Source organism: Melospiza melodia, chromosome 8 (genome assembly GCF_035770615.1).
Source record: "Melospiza melodia melodia isolate bMelMel2 chromosome 8, bMelMel2.pri, whole genome shotgun sequence".
NCBI lineage: Eukaryota > Metazoa > Chordata > Aves > Passeriformes > Passerellidae > Melospiza > Melospiza melodia.
Genome location: NC_086201.1, coordinates 38116871 through 38129025, shown reverse-complemented (window position 1 = coordinate 38129025; position 12155 = coordinate 38116871). Strand labels below are relative to the sequence as shown.

Genomic DNA, 12155 nt, shown 5'->3' with positions numbered 1-12155 from the left:
GCGCTTATACCTTAAAAAACACAAGTGAAAGATGTTAGGATATACAGCAGCTTACATTTTTACAGCAGCTGCCTTTTAGCTTAATATTCCATGTTTACAGGATAAGTAAGGGTTCAATAAAAGCAAATTTATTCCACAATTACATACTGCAGGAGAGGCAGTAATAACTACCAGAGCAAGCCTTAACCACAAATGCTTCCAAATGGGAAACATTCATGTAAGTAGCCACTGTTAAGGCCATTGTGCCTGTTATTTAAAATTCAATCAATTTTCTAGGCTAAACAACCTTTAGATTCTTCTGTTTAGCAGGAGAGCTTGGCATACCACATGTCAGGTGTAATGGAGAAATGAGTGCTGGACAATTCTAAGGCTGGGGTTTGGAAATGGCAATTTATCCAGCTAATTCCTGGCCAGGTGCAGCAAAGTTATTTTGCCCTGAAGAAGTGGTGCCACTGTGAAGTCACAGCAGAGCTCCTGCTCTGCACTGAGCACAAACCCCTCCACGCTCTGACAGCCTGTGCTGGGACTTGCTGGCAGAAAACTCAATGACCAAAAGTGAAAAGTCCAATTGACCAAAAAGACATAAACCTGTAGTGCAAGGCACCAAAATCATTAGGAAGTTTTACAGGACTAAGTGCTTGGTTAACAAATCTTTGCTTCTTAAACCTTGTCTTACAAGATATGAAAATACAGCTGTAAATCAGGCTCTGTATTAAATATCTTTCATCAATGCCAACACATATTTTTTTCCTCCACAGGTAACTCTAATTAACACTGCACATCACTTATTCCCAACTTCCATGCAAATCACTGCCTTCCAAGCCTAGGTAAGCAAATATGCCAATAAATCCACTGGAAACAATCTGGCATCTGAAGCAATTTAAAAAATAACCTGTGTTTTCTTCACTGCTTCAGCTGTGCTGCAAGTAGAAGCAAACAACTTGAGGACTTCAGGGGAACATTGTGCCAGACACACGGGTGAAGTCTCCTGCAAATGGATTTACCTGGAGCTCTGCTGACCTTTCCATGAGGGCAGAATAAAGTCATAAATCCTGTTGTATCCCACACAGAGTTATGATTTTAAATGCAAAGATTAAAAAAAGTTGAAACAAGAAAAAAAGTCAAACTGAAAAGACTCAAAGAGAATGCTGTAAAATTGATGTGTTTTGTAAAACATCCATAAAGGAAGCAACTGAGTTGTTAATTACCCTTTAAGAACAATATTCTTAAGGATAACATTGAATGTAATAATTACATCGTATGAAATAATAATTTAATGTATTTAATTCTATGTCAAAACACAGAATTGCTTTTAAATCATATCAAACCATAGGCTTAAGTAACAGAAAATTATATGATCTTCAGGATGCTGCCACCTTAGTGAGTCATTTCCTACTCCCATTTTGAGGCAGCTTCATGAAAAGCCCACCTTGGGGCACACACCACCAAATGGCTGCTCTCATGGAGAACATTTCTGCTCTCTGAAGAGTCCTGCACACCCAACTAACAGAGCACAGAGAAGGACACAGTGACAGAAAGCTGCTGTTCTGGCAGTGCATCTCAGATGCAACCAACCCTCTAGAAAGAAATAAATCACATACAACTTAACTCATGCCTCATCCAGATGGTTCTATTAACTCAACTTAAAGAAAAAGCTCACCAAAAAAACAGAAAAATCAATGGTTTTCTTTTTGAAACTGCCAAAAATGACACAAAATTGTAACCCAGCAACTCAAAGTCTGAAGTCAGAGGTGTAACCACACCATGAGATCACACAGCTACATCCAGACAGGGCACAGCTGCTTCCAAAGCAAGGGCCATGATTGCTGGAGTATCTAAGAAAAAAGTTATAATCACCTAATACTTTGAACAAATATCACTTTTTTCACATTAAATATTCAGAAATACTATTCCTCAAGATGTCAGCATTCTCTTCAGAACAGAGGAACCAGGTTTATGACAGAAACACCAAAAAAAAGGTGCACAAACACATCACTGCTTCTGAAGCACAGCTTATCCAGGCTGTTCACCAAACTCAAGCTAGAGAATGTTCTTGTCCTTTAAAGAAAAACCTCCCTCAAAACAGACCACCAAGCACCTGAATAAGATTAAATAAACCACCTCAGCCCATGAGCTCGCTGCCCACTGAGCTATCACAATCCACCTCTCAGGCACACAGAGGCCTGCTGGAAAAAGAGCTAAGCTGTGTTACCAACACCACAGTGCAGGTGGAATAAACCCTGCTCCCAAAACACCCTCCAGAAATCCAGCAGCACATAGGAAGGCATCTCCTTCACCACTACAAGCTAAAAATCCTCTGGGTATGTGGGTTTATGCACATCCAGCTGTCACAAAAGCAGTTCCCTGCCAGAGCAGCAGCATCATGGAGCATTTCACATAAATCTCCCAAAACACATAAGCCCCCCCTTTGCACTTTAATCATTTGCTAACAGTTACAATAAGATTGTATTAAAAATTTAAACTGCCCTACTTAATGCAATTTACCTTCAAAGGTCCATTTCCAGAGAATGAAGTCGAATGATATAAATGTCGAACACTTGATCAGATTTATGGCGCCCAAGAATATTTCTCTTGATACAGATCTGACGAGTGAAGGCTAATGGCTTTAGTTTTATTACTTTTTAAGCACTTAATGGGAAAATTCAGACATTTTCACAAGACTGAGCTCCACAAGAATGGTGCATTTAGAGGATGACAGCAGAGGAGAGAGCTGTGTGCTCTGGTTAAACAGTGAGAGATTAACGCCGAGTATTTATCCTGATCATCTGTCACACAACAGTTAGGCCTGAGTGCCCCTGTTAGGGCACAGCAGCACCAAGTGCTGGCTCCACAGCCAATTCCAGGTGGAACTGGGGCCGAACTCCCAGGGAAAGACAACTGAAGGCACAGTGGGACTGTAAAAGCTGAGTGACAGTGCCAGGGCGCAGATCAGCCAGCGCCTGCAGGTGATTAGCAAACAGCCCTTCCACTCTTCAGGGAACCCCACCTTTTCACCCCAGCCATGTTCTCCAGAAATGCTACAAAGCAATAGTTTCACTACTCCAAAAAAAAATTTTTTTTCCCTTATTTAATTTTTTTTAACTGAAACACAGCTGGGAGTCCTCAGATTTCAATTAATGTCGAGGTACTTGGCCAATCAATCACCGAGTGCTATAAATTCCCCTCTATTTCTCATTAGTTACACTATTGCACAGCTTAAATCTAAACACACCTTTCTGGGAGACTGTAAATTACCAGCCTAAGACACAAGTGAGTGCATCAGGCACCAGGAGGGGCATAAATGATGGCAGTGAGGCCATTGTGTGTGCGCTCCACTCGGGCTGATTTACTCCTCACAGGGCTGGTTTCACACCCAAGGAGCAGCAGCACCAGTGCCACCAGCAGCACTCCATCTCCTGCAGTTTGCATAGCTGACTTGAGACAAGTAATGACCTGTCTTTATTAACATTAACAAGTTTTATGCCCCAAATCCAATTTTCTATGGGAAAAAATATTTCCTCAGCATCTGCCAATAACGTTCTTTCATTAAGGGCAGATAGAGCTCCAAGAAAAACAAACCTCTGCCTTAAATTAAAATTAGTTCTGTGGCTCTGAATGCCACCTTCAGCCTTTTCAAAGTTGAGACAGTGCAAAAGTTACCTGACATCAAAGGATCTTGTGCTGAAACTAAAAGGAACAAACATTCACACATTTATTAACAAAACTAGTCAATTTTAGTCATGTACCAGCTTTATAATAATCTGTGAACTAAAGACCATGAGTCAGCACTCCACAGAGGCTGCTGAGAGAATGCACTTGTCACAGAGGACAAATATGTTCCAAAAAATGTTTTCTATCAGAGATAGAATGTCTTAAAAATTTAATTTGAAGTTTTGAAAGTTGCAGGGAATACCGAAGTGAAGTCACATGTGGGAAATGTCAGGGATCACAGGAATCACAGGACCCTTTAGGCTGGAAAAGCCCTCTCAAATCCAGTCCAAGCACTACCCCAGCACTGCCAAGGCCACCACTAACCACATCTCCAAGTGCCACATCAAGAAGTATAAGAGTCCCCCAGTTTTCCTAACCCTTTAATAAAACATGTTGAACCCCTGTGTTCACATTTAACATTTGGGATCATTTTCATAACTGAGGCAGCACGTGCAGTCCCATCCATCTGCCAGCTAATTTTCCTCCCTGATTTGAGCTTGCTTCCTCACCAAAACACAGCATGCACTGCTGAAACAAGTCCACATAGATCCCAGACTGGTACCCCTGCAAAGACCAAGTTAAAGAAGTACCCAAAATCTACAGAAGCTGTTCAAAAACAGCTCAGTGCTGCAGATTCATCTCTTGAGTTGTACCAAATGACGTTGTGCTGGATTTTCTTTTCCACAAAATACTGACCAGATCCTGCAGCAGGATTTTGCATTGTACAAAATGATTTTGTGCTGGATTTTCTCTTTTCCAGAAAATACTGACCAGATCCTGCAGCAGGATTTTGCACTGCACAAAATGATTTTGAGCTGTATTTTCTCTTTTCCACAAAACACTGACCAGATGCTGCAGCAGGATTTTGCATTGTACAAAATGATTTTGAGCTGGATTTTGTTTTTTCCACAAAATACTGACCAGATCCTGCAGCAGGATTTTGCATTGTACAAAATTATGTTGTGCTGGATTTTGTCTTTTCCACAGAATACTGACCAGATCCTGCAGCAGGATTTTGCATTGTACAAAATGATTTTGTGCTGGATTTTGTCTTTTCCACAAAATACCGACCAGATCCTGCAGCAGGATTTTGCATTGTACAAAATGATTTTGAGCTGGATTTTGTCTTTTCCACAAAGTATTGACCAGATCCTGCAGCAGGCACGACCTGACCTTGCTGTGTCTGGCTCGCACAGAACTCCAGTAAAGAGAAAAGGAAGAGTGAAGAGTAAAAGAGAAGGAAGAGCGAAAAGGGAAGAGTTTGATGCAGAGAACAAGTCTCAGTGTTTAAGACTGGCCAACAACAGAAACTGAAATGAGAGGAGGAGCCTACAGATGAAGTTGTACAGATATCTGACCAAAACCACACAATGCTTTTCTTCTACAGGAAGAGGAAGAAGCCCCAGCTTTGGTGGGCAACATTTGCCTTGTGCAGCACCACCTCATCAGACCTAACCCTCCATTTCCAAGTTCATCATACACAATTTAAGATTCTCTATAGAGAAGGAGGAAGGAAAAACGCATCTATCTCCTAAGCTCGGCTGGAGGTTTGCTGGTGCAGGAATTCCGAGGGGAATGCCAGCACTGCGTGCCCTGCCCCACACTGCACCCCCGGCATCCAGGGAGGCTTTTGGAGCTGAATCCACGCCGCTAATCCGGGCCGAGCAAACAGCTCGATGGGATTTGCATATGCATGGGGATTAGCTGAAAGGCGGCGATTTGCAATGCGATTTGCAATGCGCTGCTTCGGAAGTGGCTTCTGAGGAAGGAGCTCTGCTAGTAATCAACTTTGATGTTGGAAATGTGTTTGTTGCACAACAGAGGAGGCTACAAAAGGATTATGTTTATTACACCAGTTTTAAACGTTTGATAGCTCAGACAAAAGCATCTCTTCATTATAAGGGGGCAAAGCGGGATTCTCTTTAATAAATGCTGCTAAACACATCGAGAACAGAATGAAGTTACAGAAAGGGCATTCTGCCTTCCCCTTCTGTCTTCACACAACACATCTCGTGGGTTAGCTCTTCATCTTCCATTCATCAAGATTAAGCCAGCAAAGCTTTTTTTTTTTTTTTGCTTTTTTTTTGCAAGCAAATTTAAACAGAAATCCACAAAGGACACTTAAAACCAACAGCCAAGGGAAGACATATTGAGGATAACTAAAAAAAAAAAAAAAAAAATTGAAAAATCAAGCTTTAGATATTTCATGCTGCCCTCTGTATGTCAAGGCCTGCTGGAGAAGCTGTAGAAAACAAAGTGGTAGATGAGGTGTACGGGTTTTAAGATTTGTCAGTATGTCAGATTAAATGATCAAACCACAATCACAGAAGTGTAACAAAGAGCACAGCAGTAGGAGGAGAGGCAGAGATATGCTGGGCAAAGCAGAGCATCCCCCAAAATGCAGCAAACGAGGCACAGCTTACACAGAACACTCAGAAATAAAGCAGGCATGAGGATGATAAAGGTTCTGGCTGTGATAAAGCAAATACAAACTGGCACTTGGAGGGGGTCATGCTCTGCTGAAGCCCCTCCTGGCCCTCACTAACCTTGTGGTCACTCCCTCTGCAGCAGCCAAAGCATCCTCACTCTAAGCATACCTCTACTCACAGGTATCACCAAGCAGAATTTCATATTTTGTTTGTTTTCAAAGCCTCCCCTCTGGACACAGCCCGTGCCTGAGCCCTGCCAGCAGCTCTGCTGCGCTGTCAGTTTGCTGTTCAGCTCCCTTGGCTCCAAAAGAATGGCAGAAATCGTCACTGCTGCTCTCAGCTCCACCAGGAACTGCAGCACGACAACATTTATTTATGGCTTATTTCTGTTCTGCCTTTCCTGGTGTCTTTACTGAGAAAAGCAGAGATTTGAAAAATAAGGAATTTTCAAACTTCCTCCTTCTTCCAGAATTTTTTGCTTCTGTTTCTAGGAAACAATTCCTACTTGCTTGCCAGACACTCCACAAATGTGTTTATAACACTTTATCTGCCAAGCACAACACACATGAGTCTGTCAAACACACTGATTCTGCCTCTTCTCTCATGCAAAATTAAAAAAAACCCCACAATTTACCCCCAAACAACCACCTTGATTCCTGCCCCAGGATTTCAATTAGAGTTTACATTCTAGAATATGACTTTACTGGACTAATTCTGAATCTTCACTACTGAAAACGTGAATTCTTTTGCATTTTGAGGAGATGTTGATCAACATTCTTGCTGCCATTTAATGAAGAATTCATCAATGTTGAACTAGGTCCTGCATTTATTGTGCTCTCCAAAAAATTTAACAGCTGTTACTTATTGCAGAGAATCAGCAGCTCTGCTCTAGGTTTTGAGTAACCTGCCTTACTGCATACACTTCAAATTAAGACTTAAAGGAAGTGCCATGAAATAACCACTATAAAATTAAAAGTCACATAAAAAGTTCTGCAAGACATTATGGTTTTCTACGAGTCACCTACTGAATGACACATCAGAGCTAAAATCAAAACCTCTCTGGAACTTTTACTGGCATTAAATCATTCTATTCCTCGATGCTCATTGTAGCACTTTTAAAATTCCATACCCTGGAGTACAGCTCCTCGTCCCATTATTTGATTCCAAGCTTGAAAAAATGGATGCAGACGAGTCACTGGAAAGCCTCTTTTCTTTCCTTCACACATTTGTGGATCCAGGTGCAGTGTTGAAAAATCTGATAGAGCAGTACCAGTCTCAATGTCCTCAAAGCCTGCAAAGTTGCTGCAATTTTCACCCAAAAATTGGCAAAAAGATGAAGTCTGTGCCCACCAAACAGCATGGCAGCAACACTGGACAGCACCAAGCACGAGGAGAACTGCACAGAGACCTATTAAGTTCTCAGGGACAACAGAAAAAGATTTTTGAATGGTAATGTGTCAGAAAATAGAAATCCAAGGACTTGGATCCATTTTCCAGCCCAATCCTACTGATGCCAACTGCTCCCCAGGATGAAGGCTTCCTCACACCTGTCTCACCAGGCAATGATCAATTCACACAGCTCATTTCAAGCCTGTGTTATATAAATTTCAGATATTGGTTAATATCTGGATATTGGTTAATATCCTGCTAGTTCACACTGGGCCTTGCTACAACAACATGCAGTCTGATTTATGGCACCAGAGCTTGTCATCTGCTGAATGGGGCTGAGGGATTACCTGGAAACCAGAAAAAATATCTGTGCAAACAAAAACAGCCACCAAAATAACCCAAAGAACGGTGGAGTGAAATTCTGGTTACCAAATTAAATCTTCTTGTTGTTCAATGGCCCATAAGAGTTACAGGTCGAGTGAAATTCTTGTTTCCAAACTAAATCTTCTCATTTATTAATGGCCCATAAGAGTTACAGGCAGGCAGGAAGGATAAAGTTAAGTGTAAGGGCAAAGCATGAGCAAGGGTAAAGCTGCAGCAAGTTCAGAATAAAACACAAACAAAAACACCTCAAAAGACGAAGGTGACCAGATTTTTACGTTTATTTTTTTTTTTTTCCCCAGCCGATTTTGGAACGTTTGAATGTCCCCGAAGGGCTCCGCGGCGCCGCCGCCATCACGGGCCCCTCATGGGTCCCTCACGCCGCGGCTCCGGCGCCCCCTGGCGGCCGCTCCCGCCGCGCTCCGTTATTCCCGAGGATTAATAAAATCAAAACGTTAATTTTACGTTCAAACAAACGCCTCAAAACGAACTTAAAACTGAAACGACTTAAAATGAACGGGGGGGGTTTAAAATGAACGCGGCTTGAGCGTTTGTTGTTCCAGGCTAAACTATGATGTTGAGGAAAAGAAATTGACTCCCTCACGTCACTTTCTCATTAGAAAAACCTGAAACAAACAAACCAGGAAGATACAAATATCTAAGCAGCCAAAACATCGATTTCCCAGCGGTTGTGAAGCATGGAAGAGTCAGCAGGTTGATCCAGGCCATGTGTGACCATCCTGAAGCTCATCACTGCAGGTGCCACATTCCTGGAGGCCTCAGCCAAACCTCTGAGGAAATCCAAGGAAACCCAAGGAAACCCAAGGCAATCCACAGAATTCCAAGGAAATCCAAGGAAACCCCGAGCTGAAGGAACCACCATCCTGCCCTGCGCTGGGTCCCCACCAGCCCAGTTCCCCAAGCAGAGAATCCCTCAGGCCACCTCCAGTGCCAAAGTGCAGATCTTCCCAAACCAGCTGTCAGGATGGGTCCCATTTACTTCGTTTTTATTTACTTCCCATTAGGCTGATGAACATTTCCTAATGAAAACACATCTATAAAAGCCGACTTGATAATGCTGATGGCAAGTGACAGCCCTTCCCCTCGATGCCAGCAGGATTAATTTGTCATCTCCCATTCCTTAACAGAGAAATGGTGCTTTGAAGTTCTCCTTTTAAGACACCTTTGTTCAACACCACACTAAATACTATTTGGATCTGGAAATAAAATATCCTGGTAGATTTTTTTGCACAGAGTGGACACGTTCCTTAATAAAAGACTAGTTAATTTGCAAATAATCATCCAAAAATACTGGCAGCACCAGATCAAAGTGCAAATTGTGAGGCAGCAGTGGCCTCTGCCACCACATACCTGCAACTCCTGCCTCAATACTCACAGGTTTATTGTTATTTTGGGCAATATTAGTTCAAAATCTGGGTGTTACAGCCATCTAGATCAGGTAAAACCCCCTTGGTTGAACTGCTGAGCTACAGAGACTCAACTCTGAACCCAAGTTAGACTCAAACCCTTTTGTTTCAAACCCTGTGAGATAGTAAAATTTTATCCTCTAAATATTTGAACATTTGCTTCTTTGTGGTGTCAGAGACTCGCATGGCCCACAGCTAAATGGGTCAGGGAAAATCCAAACATAAAGCAGGGCAAGATGGGTGGTTCTGAATACACCATGAACAGAAATAAAAGCAATTCTCATGCATTAATGGTACATCAAGCTAATTCAAGAAGGCTAAAACCATTATAAAGGCATCCTGGGGCAGTACACAGTCATTACAATACTGTGCTGACAAGAAGTATTAAAATAATCATTTTCAATGTCATTGATAGAATCCGTTCTGATAAGCAGGGGGGGAAAAAATCTCTAATTCTTAATTGGGAATATGAAGCAAAATGGATCTTATTAGCATTTATCTAATTCTTAAAATGCAATTTTGTTCAACTATTTAATACACCAAAAATAAGAAAGGATTTATTATCCTCCAACGTTGGATATATTACTAAACTAAATCCTTGAAACACGGAACTCCTCTTTTTTACTTCAGCCTGAAATTCAGGTTTTACTTCCCAACAGTATGAGAGATTAAACCTCAGTGGGACATGGCTAAAGGTTAAAAAACAGCCTCTAAAACAGCAGAATGTGAAGGAGGATTTTGGCTTTCACTTTACTCAGCTTTCCTCTCACAAAATATGAACCAATGGACTTGATGATCTTAAGGGCCTTTTCCAACCCAAGTGATTCTATGATTCCATCTCTGTTACAATCAATAGTGAGCTTATCAGCTGTAATGAAGCGTTGGAAATGAGGTATTTGGATTTAACTCGAGAATAAAGTAGCATTTTCATAATAACAATAATCATTCACGTTAAATTATTTTTCCACTCAGCTGTGGAGAAAATGGGAAATGAGTTATCACAGAAGAATCATAACAGATGACCACTAAGTTCAGTAGCTGCTTGCAGGGGACAAATTAGAAATTTAATTTCTAAAGTGTGTGCAATGAAGGAGTAAAAGGCTCTTCAATGCCATTTCCAATTTCTTCCTCCAAAAGGTATGTCTACATCACAGCAAGGCACAACACAGAAACCAGAAAAGTGATTTTAAAATAGGCTTGCAAACAAAGCAGCCCAAACCAGGAACTGGTGTCAAAACCCACCAGGTGTGTGTGGAAGAAAAATCTGTGGGCTGGAACATCCTCAGGTGAATTTTATTTCTTTTTTTATCAGAGAATCCCAAAATGGTTTGGATGGGAAGGGACCCTAAAGCTTATTTTGTTCCAACCCCTGCCAGGGAAGGGACACCTTCCATTACCCCACTAATGTGAACCACAAAAAAACCATTACAGCTATGCTGAACCTGAACACCCCAGAGCAGCACAAACCAAGAGACATTTAATCAAGTGCTCCCTATTAACAGCTTGCACTGCTCATTCACACCCCCCCATTTAATGGGGTTAAGAAGTTGCTTTGTTTCCTGCTGAAACAAACAGCAAAAATTATCAGGAATTGGATTCAGTCCCAGACGTGTCTGGCAAGTGTAACCCATTCGTACAGAAGCATTTCTAATCCTATTAGCTGGCAAATATTAAAGACTTGGTTGGCTGCCACCAGGGCAAAAAAAACTCCCTGATATTTCTTAAAACACATGAGCCCTGTCAATTCTTTCTTACCACCAAAGAGAGACAAATGAGCCCCCTGAAAGCTTACAAGTTTATCACACCAGCTTTGTGCCAAGAGCCTTCTCTCTCCAAATCTCTGAGAAAAGGGGAAAAAAAAACCCAAGGAGGAGGCTGCAGACAGAGCCACAAACACCAGGACTTGGAATATATAATTAACAATCTAACTATAGCCAGCACTCCAAAATAAATGTGCTAAACAAAACCCCCTAATGGCTCTTTGAAACTCCTAATCAATATAGAAAATCTAGGCAGTCAAAACAGTAATTTTTGCAACTGGTTCAACAGAAAACAGGGAGCAAAGCAAGAAGATGCAGCTTGAAATGCTCTTCTCCGAAATGTGATCAACAGCATGGGTAAAAAAGGGGTGCAGGTCAGTATTTTCCACATAAAATGTACAAATGTTTTGACTCTTTTTGTCCCACGCAAAAATTACCACTTTTTTTTTTCCCCTCAAATGTAAACATTAGAATGCATCTTCTTTTTATTCCACGTAAAAATTGGTATTTTTGCCTTTTTTTTTATTTGAAGTATCTTTTCACGCCCTATTGCAAGGCGCTGCTGTGACACTGCCTCATGTAAGCACAGGCAGAGCAGGACTTTGCAATGGGAAGCTGGCAACAAAAACCCCCAGAACCAGGGGCTCTGAGAAGCATTAAAATTCAATTAATTAAGGAGGTTTTCAGACAGAGAAAGCTGCTGTGATGAGGGGCTGACACGTTCAGCCACGAGAGGAGCATGGCGAGAAGAGAAGCCAGCCAAGCCCCAGGACACTTGATTGCAATTCCACTAGAGGGGGCACAGATCCCATCTCATACAACTCAAGGACCACGGAATTATAGAACATCCTGATCTCACAGGGACCCACAAGGATCAAAACCCCTACACAGCACTCTCAGAGAGTCCCAGAATGGTTTGAGTTGAAAAGGAGCTTAAAGCTCACCCTGTGCTGGGGTATGACACCCTCCACTATCCCAGTTTGCTCCAAGCCCCATCCAGCCTGGCCTTGGGCACTGCCAGGGATCCAGGGGCAGCCCCAGCTGCTCTGGGCACCTGT

The 12155-nt window shown here is 41.9% G+C and overlaps 1 protein-coding gene across 10 annotated transcripts in view; it reads right to left on the bottom strand.

The window, feature by feature from the left end:
* The window catches only part of AGAP1 (ArfGAP with GTPase domain, ankyrin repeat and PH domain 1), a 329181-nt gene that overhangs the window by 188591 nt on the left and 128435 nt on the right, over positions 1-12155 (bottom strand). The window lies entirely within an intron of this gene.